This window comes from Calidris pugnax, unplaced genomic scaffold (assembly GCF_001431845.1).
Source record: "Calidris pugnax isolate Ruff unplaced genomic scaffold, ASM143184v1 scaffold14, whole genome shotgun sequence".
Classification (NCBI taxonomy): Eukaryota; Metazoa; Chordata; class Aves; order Charadriiformes; family Scolopacidae; genus Calidris; species Calidris pugnax.
This window is the reverse complement of record NW_015090793.1, coordinates 12243626-12263662: the sequence shown is the minus strand read 5'-3', so window position 1 is coordinate 12263662 and position 20037 is coordinate 12243626. Positions and strand designations below refer to the sequence as shown.

The following is a 20037-nucleotide window of genomic DNA, read 5'->3' as shown; positions in this document are numbered from 1 at the left end:
GGAGATCTTAGTGCAGTGCAAAAAACTCAACAACACTCCCAGAAAGAGACCTTCTAGGCTGTAATACACTTTTCTTCCTTTATGCCAATTATGTCTCTGGCTTGCAGCTCTTGGCATCTTCTCAGGTGTGTTGCACAAGGAGGTCTTTCTCCCTGGCTTTTAGGTTACACTCTCTAGACTTTTATCATTCAGGTCACATTTCATTCATAAAGCTGTGGTTCATGGATTCTTCCCAGGAAAGATGCTCTATTTACCTTGAAGACCAGCTGTTCATAGACCACAAGCTAAGAAAACAAATGTCAGAGGCACAAAAAGTGCTTATTTTAGGATTTCATCAAATTTCTTTGGAACTACTGTCTGAGTATGGCACCAACATCAGCGGTACCTGTCAATTCCTCTTTCATAATGGATTGAACACTGTATTAAACATGTGCTTGCAATGCATTTTAGCTTTCTTTTCCCACAGGTAATTGCATTTCTATATACCCTCAAAATGTCTTGCAAGTGTTCCTAGGGCTTTTGAGCTGTCTAGGCTCTGTTGCCAAATTTAAACTGGAGAAAGAGGGTAGAGCCCAGGGGACCCCAGCTACTTGGAGCTTTCTAGATTTAGTTCAAATCCTTCAAATTGCAGCCAAGCAAGCTGAGAGCTAGTGCAGTCCTGGAGCGTGGTTGTTTATTTGCTATGGAGGAAATAGAAGTGCCATTCAGTAGGAATTGGCTCACCAGCTTTCCCAGCTGCTGGATGACTAGCATCTCTCATGGGTCAGCTTCTCTGTGGGAACAGGGAGCACCAGGCTGCTCCTCACCGTGGCTCCTCTTTGGCTGTGAACACATGCAGCCTCGATTAGAGGCAGCCCCGGGGGCAGGTATTGCTCTTTGAGATTCTGAGGACTACGGGCAGGAAATCCTGTCTTCCCTTCCATCTCATCCAAATTGGTAGCTCCGAGCTGGACCATCAAACTGACCCTATTTCCTCATCATTTTGGGCTCTGTCCGGTCTGGTGGGAAAGGCTGCTCTTCCCAGCCAACATAACCAAACTCGTTGCCAATTCCTCCTTCCAGATATAGCTGGGTACAACAAGGATATGGCTCATTTCCCTGAATTCCTTTAATTTGCAAAGCTCTGCTTCCACCTGTAGGCTTGGTGGAGCCCCTGAGGCTGCTGAGGCTGCGGGGCAAGTGTGTGAGAGAAGAGCTGCTGCCTCTTCTCCCTTAGTACCTGCACCATGCCCACCCTGGCCCAATGGTGCTGGCTGGCCCTTGTGGTCTGCCGGATGAGGACAGCCATCCTTATGGCTTGCAGGCTCAGAAACCATGTTTCAAACACAGTGCGTGGCCTTGAGATGCCTGTTGTCCTATACTGGTTGTCAAATACCACCATGGCTTCAGCATCTGGGTACTTTGAGGTGCTTCACAGGTATCAATTTCAGCAGTGGCAGCAGCAGTAAAGGGCAGTCAGAAGAGCACAAGGTCTGTAAGAAAATGGTCTGCAAGCACTGTATATTTAAAATGGAAAGGTTTGCAAAGTTATTATTTAATGTCTGTCTGGTTGAAGCTGAGAAACCTGAGCCCCACATTATTCCTGCTGCTTTCTCCAGATGTTCCAGCTGGCTAAGCAACCTCACCCCAGTTGTGCAGGTGCAAACCTCCGGCAGGCAGCTAAACATGTTTTATAAAACCCTAAAACGCTTGAAGGCAATTTGCAGACATGACTATTTTCATCCAAGGCGCAGTCTTTTCTCCAGGTTTTTTTTCTCCAGACATCCAAAAGCAATTTCTGGGGGCGTTTAATGGGAAGGCTGGGGGTCATCCGAATGTTTCAGCTCCACTGGTGGATCCTCATCCTGTGCCTTATGTGTTGCTTGTTCCTGGCTGCAACCTTTCTTTTTTTTTTTTTTATGGAAGAAGACTGTAATTTAATAAAATGTGCTGTTTAGAGGGCTGCTGCTTGGACACAAGACTTTCACCCTGCAGCTGGACGAAAGGCATCGCACTCAGAAGCTGGGAGCGCCCCGTCCTTTCTTGCTTCAGGGCTATGAATGCTGTCTCCTGGCTCGTTATATCACAGTGAGATTTTTTGGCTTTCCCCCATCCTTCGGGAGAGGTCCGAATGGTGGAGGCTTTATGCCCAGAGGTATTTAAGAGTCCATACCCCATGGACTCTTGGCCAGGGCCTCTGAGGGGCACCATGGGCTGACGCTGGCAGCCCCGGCGCCGTCCTCTCCCAGGCCTGTCCTGATGGAGGCGACGAGGGTTTATTAACCCCGGAGTTTTGCCGTCGGGGTGGGTTGGGTGTGAGGTTCTCCCTCTCCCTGGCAGGCTGCCCTCGGGGGTGTATTTAAGAGCCCATACCCCATGGACTCCTGGCCAGGGCCTCTGAGGGACACCACGGCCTAACGCTGGCAGCCCCGGCGCCGTTCTCTCCCAGGCCTGTCCTGATGGAGGCGACGAGGGTTTATTAACCCCGGAGTTTTGCCGTCGGGGTGGGTTGGGTGTGAGGTTCTCCCTCTCCCTGGCAGGCCGCCCTCGGGGGAAGGTGCCCAGCCTGCCCCGCAGGCCGCGCCGGGCCGGTGCTCGCCGGGGGGAAGCGGGCGGAGGCGGCGGCGGTGAAGGAGGAGGAGGAGGAGGCGGGCGGATCCTTGAGGCGGAGCCGGGGCGGTCCGAAGGGGGAGGCGGCTGGAAAACAGGCCGGCGCTGGTTCTCGGCTCGCAGTGCCAGCAGCCGCCCCCGCCGCAGCCGCGCCGGGAGCCGCCAGACGCGGGGAGGGGAGTGAGGCGCTGAGGCGAGCCGGGCGGGCGGCAAGACCCCGTCCCCTCCGGCCACCGCAGAGAGGGGTACGGGGGCGGGGGGGGGCGAGGCGAGGCGGCGGCTCCCTCCCCGCCTTGCCGGGGTGTCCGTCCCCCTCAGAGGGTACGGCGGGCGAGGGGCCCCCTCGGCTTTCCCGGCCCTCTCCTCCCCTCGGCCGGCACCTGCCGCGCCCCGGCCCGGCCCTCGGCCACCTGCGGCTGTCAGCGCCGGCCGGCGTCGAGGGGCTGGCGAGCAGGGCCAGCGCCCACCCCGGCGGTGGCCAGCCCGGCTCTCCTCCTTCTCCTACGGTGGTCACGGGGGGTTTGCAGCCCGGCGTGGGGAGAGGGTGGCCGGCGTGGGGGGGGTGGTTGCCCCGAGGGCCTGTCCCGGCACCGCACGCACCCAGCCTCACAAATCCACCCTGTAAACACTCGTGACCCTCGTTCCTCAGCCCCAAGAAGCCCCGGCCGGTGCCACACCAAGCCCCGCTGGACAGTGGGAGGCAGCCGGCGGGGGGTTTTATCCCCACCCGTGTTTTTTGGGGAGGGGTGGGTGAGTGAAAGGCCCCCTCGACTCACTGCGGGTGCCCAGGGTTTGGCCAAGGGTATGTGTGCGGGTTGCATTGGGGTTTCGGGGTGGTTTGGGTTTGTTTTTAATTTTTTCCTCCCCCTCCCCTGTGTGTTTATGTCAGCGTATCGCTTACACGCGCCGCGCGGGCGCTGCTGCTGTCTCTGCCGCGGCGTTTGGGGCGATGACATGAAGAATAAAGGTTAAGTAGGAAAGTCACCATAATCCGATGCGTGAGGCGGGGTGTAAATTACGAGCTGTGAAGACTTGCAGTTCATTTGCGTTTTTGGTGTTTCTTGTTTACACCGAGCTGTTACAATACTGGGCGCTTGGCAGTTCCTACCGATCTCATGTTTTCTGTCAAATCCATTGACTTCTGCAGAATTGCTCCGTCTCTTAAATCGCCGCGGTGGGTGAGGGATTAGTCCTGGATGTGCAGTAGTGAAATGTACAAAGCCAATTGTCAGTTACTGAAACTGACCTCAAAACAAAGCTCTTTAGCAATTTACATCCTCAGCCCCAGAAATACAGCTGCTCCACTGAATCCGTGCCCTCTAATCACCCCTAAAAATCCTTTGCGTGGTGTATAGGCACGCTGTCTCAAACCCAGTGCCGGGGCCAGCTGTAATTGCCCTGATACATTAGATGTAAACACGAGCTTTATGTAAAAGTGAAACCATATGTATCGGCTAATGCGTATCCACTTGGTGATCCCGCAGAGTCGAGTCCAGAGCTCTGTCCTTAGCTCACCCTGTTGATCCACTTTTCCCTTCGCCTGTTCCCGGAGTTACCAGACAGGTTTAGTGGGGGACGAGAAGTCAGCCCAGGAGCATTTCTGCCCATTGTGCAAGAATGCTGTATGTCTGTAGTCTTTTACAAATGTTGTTTTATTGACTTAGCGATAACATTTTGCTCTCCTAGGTCCTTTTCCCTTTCCAGATTGTTAGCCCAGCACTTACTAATCTTTTATGGCACTGCTGTGGAACAGATGTACGATGTTTTTCAGTGAGTAGCAAGGTCTGTAGTTTCAGCTGGCTTTGCCTCTAAAAAAGACAGTACACTTTTTCCTTCGTTCTCCTGTTCAGCCTGCTGTGGAGTGGGCAACTGAACTGGGAAATGGGTTCAGATGCCTACTGAGCTGGCAGAAACCTGATGGTCTCAGCTCTGACTCGGTGCCTGGATCCAAATCATCACATAGCTGCTCAAATGTTTCCTTGGGTATCTTCAGGTTTAGAGGAACAACTAGCTGGTGTTCTGGCTAAACTGTATGTAGAAACAGGTGCAGAGGTCTGGGTGTTTAAGTCCTGAAAACACCAGCTGATGTTGGGCTCCATGGTTGTTTATCCTTCTCAGCAATTTGGCTTGATGGAGAAGCTGCTCTTGAGCTGTAACATTTTGTGCCACACTTTCTTGAAATGGCAGTGTGGCTGGAACACTACAAACACCCCATGTGTGTCCTGGAAGCCCTTGTCCTCATCTCTGGTGTTGCTGAAAGCATTCCTGGATAGCCCTCTCTGGTTTTCACTTGAAGGGCTTTCTCTCTGTTGTGTCTCTCCCACCAAAATGTGCCTGAGTCCTATCACAAGTTAACTGTGGTGACTCTGAAACACAGTCTTTTCCTGGGATGGAGCAATCTCAGTTGACTTGGTTGGTATGAAGAGGTTGAGATAGAGTTTGGAAAGCTGTGTGAAATTGCTAACATTCTTCACCAACAGGAGATTTAATGGTTTATGGGGTCCCTACAGGACCTTTTAATCTAAAAGGTGTGATGGTGCTCTTTGACTGGTCTCCACCTTAGCCAAATAGTATGATTTGGGTTTTTCATAATCTTCCTTCTGCAAAAGGTAGTGGACTCCTGCCCGTCTCAGACAGTTGGAGGAATATTCCTGCATGTAGTGTATTCCTGTGCCTGCTATAGAAGGGTAGCTGCCTGTCCTCTGAACGCCAGTTATCTCACTTCATATTTTCTGTGACTATCATCCCACAGAAAAGAAATCCCTTCTAATGAAATCTAAAATTCTCAATCTAATTTCCTGCTGACCTAAATTAGAGTCTAGGGAGAATAATAATGCTGACTTCTGAAGTATGTGGATTTACTTAATTTTGTATGATTGGGTTATATCTAAAAGAAATAGAAATTATTTTCTCTGTGCCTTTGAAAAATATTAAAATACAGCCTGTTGTATTTCACAAATCTAAGTGCTGTCTCCTTTTCTCTGTAACTATAATTGACAGACCAGAAAATGGAAAAATGTAGAAATATCCTTTCCCAATGGCCACAAGCATTAGTCCTCTCCAGAAGTTAATGAAGTCAAGTCTATGGAAAGTAAACAACTGAGTTTTTTAGCTTTGATGGAGAGCTAAAACTTTGTGTCAGAGTGGTAAACAATAAATTAAAGAGGTATAAAGATCACCTCCTGGAAATGAAATGGGTGAAGAATGAATTTGAACTTGTCCTTCTCAAGAGAGTGTCTAAACTGTCTGGCTTAAGGATCTGTCCTGCTCTGCTTGGATGAAAAAAATTAAGCTGTAGCACAGCAGTAGTGCGGGAGAGTGATAGTGACCCACCATGGCTGGTGAGCAAGGTGAGCTCTCTCCTGGCTGGTGGGTGCTGGGGTTCAAATCCTCTTGCACCCCAAGGTTGCTAGCAGGTCTGTCATGAGGGGACAGAAGCATAACTGTGAAACAACAAATGCAAACGATTCCTTCTAAAAAGTGAACAGTTTAACAAATGGCATCACAGCACATTGTGGTGTTTCCAGAGCATGTTATCATCCTTGTGTTCTTGTTGAGGGAACATGAAAATTTTCAGCCAGCCTGATGATGTGTCACATTTGCATCAGCTCTAGTTGATGTGTTGGCTTTGATGTGTCCAGGTATTGCATGCTCTGCGTGGAGCATGTGTGGGTGCACAGTAATGCACAGTAATATCACTTGAGTTTGTTGTAGTCACCATGGAAATTGGTTACAAATCTTTGCTCTTTTAAAAAATCTAATGTTTCTGTGGTTTCTTTTTATTTTAAGAAAAGATTCCAGAAATACTGTGGGCGGGAATATGAACTACTTGGAAAATAAAAGTTCGTGGCTGCTCCGGTTGGCACCATGCGCAGTGGCACCTGCAGAGCATGTTGATGTGGTGCAGCTGTTTCACATGATGTGTGGCTCTGCTCTGGAGAGTGGCTGTGTAAGAACCTGAGTTTGAGGTCCTGTGCTTGTGTCTGTGATAACACAGCATGTGGGGTTTTTATAACAACCTGTTTGCAGGCTGAACCTGACAGCAGCATGACACAGACCTTTGCTTTGGGAGATGCTCTGTATATATCCGTGTATATATGGGTGACCTTTTCCTCTCGAGATCTTTAAATGCCGTAGATTTTTTAAAAAGTGGTGTTGCTTTGGTGAATTTTAATCATATCCTTGGTTTTAATTGCAATTTTGGTGTGGTGTCGGTTTTTTGTGTTTGTATTTTTATTTTTTTTTGTGGCCACTGGATTTTTTGTTTTGTGACATCTTGGGGCCAGGGACGTGAGGTTGTAAGGATGGATGCAGCAGGGAGTATTTTGGCATGGAGGAGGGCCAGGGTTGCTCTGAAAGCGGTGAGATAAGCTCATCGGTAGGAATGTAATGCAAGAGGGGTCAAAAAGCCCTTCCCTGCTGCTCACACTGGAGTTTGATCCCTGAGCTGCTTCAGGGTAGTTCTCTGCTACCAGGCCATCCTTTAAGGTTTTCTGCGAGTCTCGGTAAAACAAGCCGGCTATTGTTAGTGCTCTCAGATAACTCAAAATGATGGCGGCTGGGAACTTGCTGGGTCTGAGCGAAACAGATTTTGCAGCCCTGGAGTTGTGATTTACACAGAGCTTTGATTGTTGCATTCCTTCTTTAGAGCCCTTTTCCACATCATCCTCTGAGACCACGTTTATCTCACCTCTGAGAAAAGGAGGACGAAGGGAGAGAGCTGGAGGCCATGGAGCAGATCAGTGGCAGAATGGAGGTCACAGTAAGGGAGGCAGAGTCTCAGCTGCGGGGAGCCCAGAGAGCTGAATTGATGTAAATAAAGGCGATTTCAGCTTGTGTGGAATCTTTGGGCTTGGTTCCTTGCATTTCTTTTATCCAATAGGTCTTTAAAGGGCTGTAAAGTCTTTATAATGGCTTGAAAATGTCATTTAAATCCACGTTATTTATTATTTTTTTTTGTACCTGCCGAGTTCAAAGGCAGGAACTACATTTTAAAAATAAGAAAATATTTGTTTTCCTGGCCGACAAAGTAGAGAATTAAACGGAGGTAGATAATTTCTGAAGAATGGATAGTTATTTAGTCATTTCTTCATCGTTCATTATTCTGCATAATGTCAGGGTATTTTTTTAAGTGTGTCAGCTAGATTTAACTGAATGGCATTTAACAGCGTAGGTTGCTGGCATGTTTGGAATGATTGAAGTATTGGACAGGATATGATGATATTTGCACACTTTGAGGGGGGAAAAAAAAAAGGCAAAGCAGTTTGATTTGGATCATTTCCATTGTGAAGTACCTACTCAGGCTACCTTTTAGCTAATGTATCCAGAAAATACCTTGTGCTAAACTAAGCAGGTAGCTCTGGCCTATCCCTAAGCTGGGAATTGCATTGGAAAGGAACTATTTATTTTCCTTTCTAAACGCTCTGTTCAGTTTGCAGGGCGGGTGGGGAATAGTTTTTTCTCCTGAAAAGACTGTACAGGTGTAACATTCAAGTATGTTGACCTAATGTTTCTGCTGGACAGACAGACATTTAGCTTGAAACTGAAGTTAAAATTCTTTTGTCTGATGGGTACGCATGTTCCAGGATGTAGGTGTAACCTCCTGCTTTGATGTCCAATTTTCTTCTAACAGGATTTTCTTTTTTGGAATCGGTCACAGTTGTGATCCCAAAGGACTCTGCCAGGAAGATGTGCATCATTAGTGTGTCTGGTAATCCTTTGGTTGAACTCCTAAAAATCATAGACCCTTTTGGAAAGCCTGGGTTGCTGGAAGGAGCGTCGTTTTGCAAGACACTGGCTTCAGCAGTGAAACTGCATGAAGATACTTTCACTGTGCTGTCCTATCTCTGACCGCTTGTTTCCTCTCTTGCATAACTGTTCTCCACCCCCGTCAGGGCATAGTCTTAGGGGTGACATATGCAAATTTAAGGTGCTACTTCTAGTGAAAGGGTTGGTCCTATTCTTGCGTATGTTATGCTGTGACTGTGGGTGAGAGATCTTGATCAAGGATCCCACGCACCTGGCAGCAGATTATTACTTATTTTGATAGGGTTAGTTTTCATTTGGATCCAATCCCTGGCCCGTCCCATGACTGCTGCTGTCAGCACTACACAGACAGTCACGACTGTCCTTCTTAAGGACAGTGCAGACTTAGATCTAAGTTTCCTGGGATTGCAAAACTATGCCCTTAGATGTGCTGGGGTGTATGCACAAACACACACACACACACACAAGTGGGTATTTCTTCCTTGGACCACTCCTGTCATCTCACTCGCTGCCTGGTTCCATGACTAAGAGCTTGGAGCTGGCTTTGTGTTTAAAAGAATGAGCCAGGAGGAATTGTGGGGGCACGCAAAGAAGTAAAACCTCCTAAAATCCCCTTCACTGCTGAAGTTGATAGCTCAAGCTCTAGCCCTGAGATAAAGGTTAGCACTTTGGGGTTTGCAGTTTACACTCTGCTGCTTGGATGGTCTGATCTTGCAGAACACTATGTGCTGTTAATTAATGCTTGCAGAAGCACAGTGCTTCCAGTAATGTAGTAGACTAAATTAAATGTCCCTTTTATAGTCATGGGGAGCTCGCACCATTGCTCCAGTTATACAATAGCATCTGGTGCCTCTATTTGGACATTGAAGAGAACTTGACACAAAGGGCTGAATGCGACCACGGGCTTTAGGGTTAAGCACTGGGTCATTGCCCTTTTTGTCGCCTGATTCCTTTGGGGTGCGATCCAGGATTCTGTGGTGGGCTCCCTGTGGCACAGCAGAGCGTTAGGAGAGGGTCCAAAGTTTTGATGAGAGCGCTATGTAAAGTCAGCTTCGCTCTCAATAGCTGGCTGCCATTGGCAAGCAGGCATGAAGCACTCAAGGTTGCAGATCTCCAGGATGGCTGAAAGGTCAGTACTAACTAGGAGTTTCTGCATGAAGAATTTATGCAGGTGGGATTTCTCATGCCAATTTCCCAGCTGAGCAGAGGGACAGGCAGTGCTGGAGGGGAGATGAGAGTCTGTAATGCTAAATAGATGATCTGCAAGCTTTTTTGTTGTTAGAAGCACAGACATTTTGCTCAGGGCTTTCCCAAAACATGAAAGGGATCCAGTCTTGAAGATCTTACACATGAAAATATTCCAGCGAGGAGCAGAAGAATGGCCTAAGGAGAAGAAAAAAAAAAAAAAAGAACTCCTCTGACTGCAGGGTGAGATGTGAAGGAGGCAAAAAGGGAGGAAAAAGTGCAAATGGGCTCCTGTTAACAACTGTTCCTGTGCCGTGGGATGTGAGGAGGACTGTCTCATTGCGAAGGCTGTGCTGGAGAGCTCCTGTGCCTGTTCTGTAAGACTGACTGGTTTATGTTATCTCCATAGTGCTTCTCCAGGAACCGAGGGAGGGAGAAGTTACCATGTGGGAATGGGCAACTGCTGCCTGCAGGATCTCGCAGCGTTTCTCCAACGTATTATGGAAGTTCTTGTGCTCTGGGGCTGCTGCCGATCTGTTCTGTTGTCATATTTCTGTTATAAGCAAAGAACAGCAGGGCCGGAAGGGGCCTTAATAAGTTGTCTAATCTGACCTCCTTCATGAAGACTGGGTCAGATCTATCTAAACTTTCCCAGCAGATGTTTGTCCAACACAGTTGTTAATTCTCCAGTGATGGACTGTCCCCATCCTCCCTGGGTGATCCTTTAAAGTCTTTCATTGGTCTTACCATTACCAAAACTTTCCTAGTTTCTGACTTCGATTTTTTTTTTTTTAATTTATTTGAAAATTGCTGACCTTTTGCCCTTTTGTTACTGTACAGAGTGAGCTGTTCAGTCCTCTCTTTGCAGTAGACTTTGGGAATGTCTTGGCCATGTTTTTCTTGAACTGCAGGGCCCAAAACTTGCCTGCAGTGCTCCATCTGACATCTGCCTGTACCGAGCCAACAGACACAGCTTTATGACTCTAATATGTAGACTTTGGAGTATGATGGATGCATTTCCCTTTTTTTTTTTTTTTTTTTTTTTTTTTTTTTTTTTTTTTTCTTCCTGACACAGCATAAAATGTTTTTCATAGAAGGTTTCATTGTGGCTTTATCTCTTTACCCACTATAAAAACAGCAAACATGCTCTTGCTCAAGTGCCATCTTTTCCACGGGGATGTATAGTATGGATCTTCACTGACTGTTCCAGAATAGTGCCCCTCCGTTGTAAAGTGAAGGTCCTTGCCAGCTGCTCTCAAAAAGGCTCTCCCCATGCCAAGCTGGATTGCAACTTGGGTGCTCTCCTAATCTGACTTCCTGGCTGCAGTTCACGAGTGGCCTTCTATTCTCCCTCCCTGCGGAGGTTACACTCCCTGCATCTGATCTTGTAGGAATTGTCTCTTCCTTTCTGTGAAGGATACAGTTATTCATGTTTCCAAAGCTGATAAAATGTAGCTGTGAAGATTACTCTGAGAGGAGAGGTAGCACTCAAACATAAAACGTGAGAGAAAATGCAGCAGAGAATAACTAATGTTTCTAGTGCTTAAAGTAAACTGGGTAACCATGGCAGTCAGCATTAAAGGCTGCTTCAAGGTGTACGGATGTCCACATTACACAAAACACTGTAGTTTGCATTCACTGACTTTCTTCTACACCATAATTGTCTCTATGTTTGTCAGATTTTAGGGGCTTCACTTTACAGGATACTCAGAGGCAGTTTCATTTGACCTGTCTCTAAGCGCTTCACTTGTGGACTGTTTCACTTCATTTTTTGGAGAAAAAAAAGAAAAAAATTCTCTGTGTATATTGTCTGTGTGTAAATGTAAGCATTTTCTCTAGATCTATTAACACCTCTTACACCGTTCAGTGGGAGAGAGTAGGGAGTGTGTATCACAGGTATGTCTGCACACAGAGAGCTTTTGTCCTAAGACAAGTGGAGGAGCTCCCACCAAAATGAAGGCTGGTCTGGACAGGTCTGAAACACTTCTTGGCTTCGACTCGTGTTTATTGCAGTGGGAAGAGCAGGTAGGGAGGAGCAGTCTTGATTTTTGTTTGTTTGGACTATCAATGCGTATCTTCTTTGAATTCCTCACAGTTTTCTTGCAGAGCTTTTTGTATGATAACTTGCATAATGTGAGTCTCCAGTGAAAGCTCTAGTGTTTTCCTTCTTACTCTTTTTCTCCCTTAATTACAAGTACAGGGATCTTTAGTCATGTGGAAGGTATTTTATTGACAGCTTTTGAGTCTAAAGTACTTGTTATCACTGAACAGGTGTAGAGTGCTGTAGGCTACTGGGCAAAATCCCTTGTTCAGTGTTTCTTCATAATTATTTCTTAGAACTGAAGAGTAATTTAGGTTGTATAGGATATCTGCAGCTCTCTCGTCTGACCTCCTGCTCCAGGCAGAGCTAGAATCACAGGTAGATTTCTTGTGAACTTTTCTGATCAAGTTTCAGACTGTTTCCAGGCAAGTGTGGCAGGTTGATGCCATGCTTAGCACTCTCAGGGTGAAGGATATCTTCTTCTTGTCTGATCAGAATTTCCCTTGCTGCAAGTTATGCCTATTGTTTCTTGTCTCTTTGGTCATACTCAGTGAGAGGAGTATGGCTCCATCTTCTCCATAGGTAGCTAGAAATAGAAATTTGATGCCCCATTAACCACCTTTTCTTCAAGGTAAACAAACCCCATTCCCTTATCCTCTTCTCTTACATCATGTGTTCCAATGACCAGAGGTGCTTCACTGAACTCTTGAGTTTGTCAGTATCTTTTTCTGGGGAGTGCAGCTAAATTATGTGGTGCTCCAGATGCAGCTTCCTTGGTGCCAAAAGGAGAAGAAGAGCCATTTCCTCGAGCTTTTGCTATTGTCCTTCCCAATACAAACCAGTATGTGGCTGGCTTTTGTCACTGCAGGGGCACACTGCTGACTCCTGTTCACCTTACTGCCCACCGGGACTACCAGGTGCTTTTCTGAAAAGCTTCTCCCTTGCCAGTCCTTTCCCAGTTTGTGCTGACAATGGATATTTTTTTGTCTCAAGTGCAGGACTGCACATTTGTATTTCTCAGCTTCATGAGTTTTTCTTCAGCCTGTTCCTCCAGCTTGCTGAGTAGGACTGCCCAGCAGTGTATCGACTACTCAACCCAGCACGGTGTTGTCTCCGAACTTCCTGAGGGAGCCCTCTATCCTCTCATCAGACCATTAATTAAGATATTGAACAGTGTCAGTACTGGCTGTTTGTTGAGGAACACCATTCATAAAGGGCTGCCAGTTAAGACTTCAGTCTGTTGGATGCTACCTTTTGAGCTCAACGGTCCAACCAAATTTTAACCAACTTGTGTTCCACCCATTTGATCTGTATATCCCTGTTTGTGGAGGCAGGTTAAGTGTCTCTAGGATGATCACTCTTTAAAAGATCTGCTAATGAGGGAAAGTTGTGTTAGGACTGAGCTATGGGATAAGTGTGTTGGAAGAAGAGGGTTGTGAAGTAAATATAGACAGGATTCCAAAAAGTAGTTTCTAGTCTCTTTCTCTAGGTTGATAAGCCCACAGTCTCCTGTTCTTGCCATCCACATTAACGGCCATTAGCTTGTTATTAAACAGTGAATAAAGCCAGAGTGTTAAACTCAGAAAAGCTGAACCCTGATTTTTTTCCTGCTGGATGTAGGAAGAAGGAGGCTTCCTTCAGGCTGTGGCCTGCCTGCTTGCCTGGGCTAGTCTGTTCTTAGGAACATGTCTGGCTTAAATAGATCCAGTTTAATCTCACACCTGGTGTTTTCTTATTTTGTTTTTCTCCACATGATTCTCTCCAGTCCGCTTGTATAAAAAGCATATTAGCTGCAGAGCAGTGAGCAGCTAAGGGCAAAACTTTGCAAGTGAAGTTTTTTCCATGGATCATCACTGCAGGCTGAGGTTTGTCTTTATGAAGCCGTGGGACATTGTTGAACCTTGCAATTGTACCATAACCTTCTAAAAGGCTAGAGCCTTTTCTGGAGTCTTGCTGAATAGGAAGTTGCTCCCCATTTTTGCATTTATACCTGCGACTTCTCTTAAGTATATTCTTCTTCTTGAACAGTGTGTCAAGATCACTTAGAAATCAAAACCTGCACACCATAGGGCTTGCAAATCTTCCCAGCTGAATCATCTATTGGTTTTATGGCCATACATTCCAGTCTGTCATCCAAATTGGTAATAAAAATATTGCACAGCTCTTGTGCCTGGCTGGACCCGCTTTCCAGTGCCCTCCCAATTAGATAGCAAGCCCTTGATAATTATTCTCTGAGAACTATGTTGTCAAGCAGCCATTTTTTGGTGATTACATCTAGTTCATGTTTTCTTAGCTGGATCTTATGAGAATGTCATGTGGAATGGTGTCAGAGCTAATAAAGGTTGTGTTTCTTAATATCCTTATCACTTCTGTACAGGCATGCATTTTTTTTTCCCTGCTGATACATAGAGCTTTTATTGTTCCATAGATTTTTTGGAAGCTAGAAGGGACCTTAAAAGTGATGAGATCTGTCTTTGTCCACGGTGAAAGTTTAAATGCGCAAGTCACGCCAGATTTATCAGGACTTTTCTAACGGGACAGTTGCCATATGACAGCTCCAGGAGATCAAGAGGAAACAAATGTGGTGTGTTTATGGGTCCCAAACAAAATTAAACAATTACCTGAATCCAGTCTTCAGAGTTGCCTTTGAACGAATCCCAACCCCTGTTCTGCAAGGGAGAATGTGTCTAATCTGTACCAGGTATCAGCCAATGGTTATCTGTGCCTACGTGCTGTTACTCAGATCTCGTTAGCTATCTAATTGGATAATAGGCAGTACACTTCACAACTACATAAGTATATTAAGCTTAATCTGCTTTGGAGCAGGGAGGGGAAGATGCACTTGGTGACAAATGGAAACAAGAAGCTGCCCGGTGGAGCAGTGGTGTAAATAGGATCCTTTCTCCCCATCACTTCCAGGAATTTTCTGGGGCAGAGGCTCTGTATGTCTGTAGCCTTTACAATAATATTTGAGTCCCATAACAAAGTGGCAACACTTCCAGACTTTGCCCGTGTTAGCTGGACAGTTTCACTTTTAAAAGCACAGTTCTAGTGGTTACGTACCTTTGAGGTGTCTTTTAATAAAACATGCAGGATAACTTCATCCCTCATTTTAAATCCATGCAATATAACAGAGAGATGCAGCCTGTGTGTGTGACACAACTGGATTTTGCAGCAGGTTCCTAGTCTTGTTTCCAGCATGTGAAGAAGGTGCAGAGTGGATGGGGCCAGAAAGCTTGCATAGGGGTCGACATGACCAGTTCTTTGTATGAAAGGCAGAAGCTATTAGGTTGTGGTAATAGTCTTCCCATTTTCTTTCCTGAGAAGATGCAGTTACTTGATTTACCCATTTTAAAACTTTTGGAGTAGATTGGCTCTTTTCAATGGCTAATGAAAATAAAGTCAGGCTCTCACAGAAGATGTGTGTTTATATTTTCCCAGCAGCTGGTTTATTTATTGAAAGACACGGATGTGAGTACATTTCACTAGTTGTCACCACCTATTATATCTCAGGAGAAAGTATGTGCAGGGGATGTTTCTGGGTGCAAAAGATCCATCTGCCAAGGGGATCTCTAGCTCAAGGTGATGGGAGAGTGACTCTGTGAAACGTGTCCTGTCCAAATGTTTTGTGGATTCCTTTGGGATTGATGGAGGGCTTTGAGCTTGGCTTTTGGCCCTTTATCTTGAGTGAGGTGCCTAGGGTGTTTCATTTATAGATTGCTTACCTCATCTAAAAAGTATTTTCAGCTTGTCATGCTGTCCAGTATTTGTCTGGAGTAGGCAGAAAAGACGGTAGTAGACCTCTTAATCTTTAAGTGTCTATAGCAAATGTAAACTCTGTTTAAGTGTGTTTATCACCAAGCAGCTCATTTACCAGCTGTGCAAAGTACCTTGTGGTTCATTTATGTGGGAAGTTTGGAGGATTCTCTGATGCTTTCTGTCTTGACATCTGTGTTTTTGTGGCTTGCATGGGTTAAGAGTTAAGCACTTGTCCACGTGAGGAAACTATTCCACTGTAATGAAAGTGGTCTGTTACAGATGATCTCTCCAAAGTGTTAAATGAGGTGAAGGTTGCTTGCTTTCTGCAACAACGTACACTAACAATGTGTGCCATCTTTATCTACCATCCCGGTTTGGTGCATACTGAAGTTAACTCCCATACTCAATCCATCATCAACTTTGAGTCAGGCTAGACTTCGACCTATACTGATTAAAGGGTGAAGAATGCTCTGTCATAGGCTGTTGATAAGGGAATTCAGAAATAAAAGTGGATATTAAATTGTCAGTGGCCTTTTTTTCCTTTTTGCTTTAGCTGAAAAGAAAAAAAAAAAGAGCATAGGTTGTTTTCCTCCTCCTTCGTGGGCAATACCTAGACATGCCCAGCACTTTCGGCATTAGGTGGCCTGTCTGGCTGCTGCTTTCTGCAGATCAAACCCACACCCAGTAACTTATGAATCAAAAGCAGAACACCTGCTTGGTTGGTCATTAGTATCTTCTTTACGAAATGTTTTAAAACCAAGCCAGTCGTGCAGTGCTCCACGTTTTCAAGAATACAAGGTGCTGAGAGGTGTGATGCTGTTTAGCTCTTGGGGAGGATTCATCTTGCAGTTGTGGCTGAGCGTGGATGAGCTATCCTTGTAGAGGGATCCACAGCTATCACAGAGCGAATATGTCACTCTAGGTCTTCGTTAGGGTCTCTAAGCACTATTTTAAGTTTCCTGAGCCGAAGTCATAGAACATCTTAGTCTTGAGTCAAGGCCTTGACTGTGACAAGCAGCCCTTTGGAAAGCTGTGCAGAGATCCTCGTGTCTCTCAGAAACAGTGGCCTGTATTTCAGAAAGGGACATTGTGAGCGAGAAGAACAAGTTTCAAATCACATGTCCCCCAGCAAGTACTGTTCTTTCGATAGGAAGACTTGTTGGAGAATGTTAATTGAGTCCCTTTTTAAATGAAGGAGGCTTTGCTTCCTTCCCAAGTTTTCAAAACAAATTTTCCAAATACAGAGCCTATGTTTCATTCAAGTGTAAATCCTTTCTCTTTAACCTGGAAGTTATCCCAGAAAAAAAGCCTATCCATTCAATGCAGGACAGACCCTTGTGGTTGTGGTGGAAAAAAAGAAGTGGATCAAATTGTCCAAACAGGAAGGGAATTAAGAAAAGACTGCTCAGTGAGCGGAGCACTCAGTTAAGTTTAAATGGTTGTCCTACAAACTCCACTTTATAATCTCTGTTGCTTTTGAAGCATTGCACAATAATTGAAGTGTCTGCTAAATTTAGAAATGATAATTTTTTCTTGCCAACATGCCAGCCTATCTGTAGGCTGTACGGATTTCAGCATGTAGTTATGGGATGGATGCAAACAGTGATTTGAAATTTACTGGCTTGTTATCTCTTCTGACTTACCCACCAGGACTGAGCTATGTGGATCTGATACTTTACACTGATGCCTTTTCATGTGAGGGTATTAATTGAAATGCTTATTTGGCACAGCTAGGTGCTTATGCTGTTTTACATATGGTGAAGCTGAAGTATTGAAAGGATGAAGTGTGATGTGCTGAATAAAACGAGCTCCTATTTAAACACATTGAAATTGTGCTATATTTTTAGCACCTTATGGATAGGATTGTCATTCTTTTACCCCCAGTCACATGGGAAGGCTGTAGAATAGATAAATCACAAGTGTCCCAGTTCCTGGTTTCTGCTGTTTACCACATGACAAGTCTTCCTGCTCTGTAAAAAATATCTTAGATCTAAAATCTCTCTTTTTTTTTTTTTTTTCTCAGACTGTGCTATTTAATTTTTCTCATTCTGAGTAATGTTTTATCTTAATTCCGTGAAGCTGTTTGCGACACACTTTCCTGAAGAGGAGCATTGCAAAATAAACTTCCCTTTGTTTCAGTGAAATGTCTTGATTGTCACAGAGAAGAAATGCTTTTGAGTTCAGGTGTGTCAGGAGGAATGAAAGACACCTTGCAGAAGTGATACTCCATCATTAGCGTGCATCCCAAGGCACTCCAGGCTGCAGTTGCCTGCAGGGCACTTAGTAACCTCAAAGCACAAGAAGTTGACTGGAGGAGCTTTTCTGTTGGAATCTCCGGACAAAATTTCCTCCTTGGGCTTTGTTTTGAAGTTCAAAACAAGGTGGAAACAAAGCCGAAGGTATCACTGTTGTGTTTTCATATCTTTTTGCTCACACCCTTCTTTTCCTTGTCTTTCATGAGCTGTTTCTGCTCTGTTTTGGTGTGCCTAGCACTCCGGAGGAAAATCCCTCAGCAGGGTGAATTACTTCTCTTGCTTTACAGCAGGGATGCATTCCTGTATATGATAGTTTTTTTTAGCAGTCACCAGTTTCCTCTGGATATCTTTAAATGCCCTGGATATAGACAGTGTTTAGTTAGGAGAAGGTTTATGCTTTTTGTATTGAAACATTTCTTGTAATATTTAATACCCCATACCTTAAGCACAATGGGGAAAACACCTATTTTCAAGGGAAGCTTCTGGTGGGTGAAAATCTCAGAAAATTAGTCTACCAGCCATAACCTAGATTTCATCAAGATCTAAGGACATGATTCCCAATCTGAATTCCCCTGCCTTGGCCTATTGTCTGATACGTGAGCGTGTTTATGCAGACAGCAGGATGGACAGACCTATGTGTATTGCAGCGTGCTAAAGCCAGCCCTGGTTCTGTGCCTGCTGTCTTAGAGCTGGAGCATATGGTTTGCATTTAATGTTCCAGCAAAGCACGAGCCCAGGAGAAGTCCCCTTAATACAGCTCCACCTGAAGAGACACAGTTTTCCTGAAGTCATGACTAGTCTCTTCCAGGCTGAAGTCAATCCAGTTACTGTGGGAGTAACTCCGTGCGGTGTTGAGCTCTTCTATTTTGGTTCTCATCCCCTAGTGTTTCTGTTGCATTTAATGATTTTCCCTGTGGCTTGAATGGTAAAGATGTGGTAACTGCTCAGGGATGGCTTAAAATCAAAGATTCAGCGTGGGTGTTGCTTTCAAATAGAGAAGAAATGATGCTATTTAGAGACTTGTGCTGCTATTTCAGGGAAGTTTGTTAGGTCTGGGTTGTGAGAAGTGGTGAGAAAAAATAATTGCTTTTGGGCTAGCATGTCTCGTATGGTGTGTCCTGAAATGATCCTCATGTGCACATTGAGTTGGAACCAGTACTGAGCCTCTCTGCATGCAGATTCATTCCCTGTCTCACTCTCCTATTACACAGTATGGGAGGAGAAGAAAAGATGCCTGTTGAAACTTTGCTCTCAAGCTTGCTGCAATGAATTTAAAACCCCAAAACCACAGAGAATTCCCAAATGTATTATGGACACCAGTGTTTATTTGACTGAGACCCCATTGTGTTCTGAGTTGTGCAAACACAGGCAAGTTTCCTATTTAATTAAGGCTAGTTTTATCAATACAGTTTCCCAAACAATTGGAGAGAGAAGGAGGGTAGTGAAGATAAGATCGCATGATTATTCAGATGGAATAGGGTACAGCTCTTTTTGGCACTCGGAATACAAGTTCTGCAGGAAACTTGTTTGCAGCATTGTTCTGATCCATCACACCAGTGTTTTTAGTTTGTAACCTCTTTTTTTTTCCCCTGCAGTTTACTGTCTGTCTCTCCTTCCTTTTACAGTCCTGAAACACCAAGCTTTGATTTCATGAGAAGCTTTAACAGTGGTGGATACCTCCGAGTACTGAAAGTGATCGAGGAGCTGGAAATAAGAGGAATATGTCTACCATGGGGTCGACCAGGGCTTGGTGAGCTTGTAGAGACATGGTAAAAGGCAGGCCAGTTTGAGTCTGGTTGTTCCTTGCCCTGGTTAGCTCAGCAGCTCTGTTCCTGAGCTATTTACCTTCTGTGTTGTCTGAGGCTAACACAGCCAAACTGCGTCTTGCTTGACTGGTTTAGGTTCTGGCCAGCTCACAGTGTTGATCGGTCCCCAGTGGTCTATAATATGTGCAAACAGTGATTTCTACCGCAGATTTTAGTTGCTAGATCACTGTTTCTATCACCAGGGTTAAGACAGGAATATCCTATTCACTGCAGCAGGTTGAATTACCACTCTGGTGTCCCTATTTTCTCCTGTTGCTCCTGATGCAGTTGAAGAGTGTTGTGACAGTGTAAGCTGTTCCTGGTGACTGAGTAGATGTTGTTAGGTGTCTTCTAAGTAGGTAGGCCCTGGTACCTATCTCTGCGACCTCTCAAAATAAAGCTGATATGCCAACTGCAGCATATATTTGTTCTGTCTTTAGGGGGTTTGTTGAGCAGAGGATTTACTGGATTTGCTTCTCTGTTGTGCAAGGAACATGCTGAAGCTGTGCTTTTTGTTGCTGCTGTGAAACTCTTTTTAACTGTGTCCTGTGTAATACTGTAGCCTCTGGCACATGAACCACAGCATGAGAGTGTTCTGATCTTACTAGCTGCGTGGGCAGGAGAAGCTCCATAGCCC

At 45.3% G+C, this 20037-nt stretch overlaps 1 protein-coding gene across 1 annotated transcript in view; it reads left to right on the top strand.

The window, feature by feature from the left end:
• The first annotated feature begins 2681 nt into the window (after window positions 1-2681).
• Window positions 2682-20037, top strand: part of SMOX (spermine oxidase) — a 53498-nt gene continuing 36142 nt past the window's right edge. Inside the window, exon 1 of the mRNA XM_014936096.1 lies at window positions 2682-2834. The gene's annotated coding sequence lies outside the window, so the exon portion shown is untranslated. The remainder of the gene's footprint in view (window positions 2835-20037) is intronic.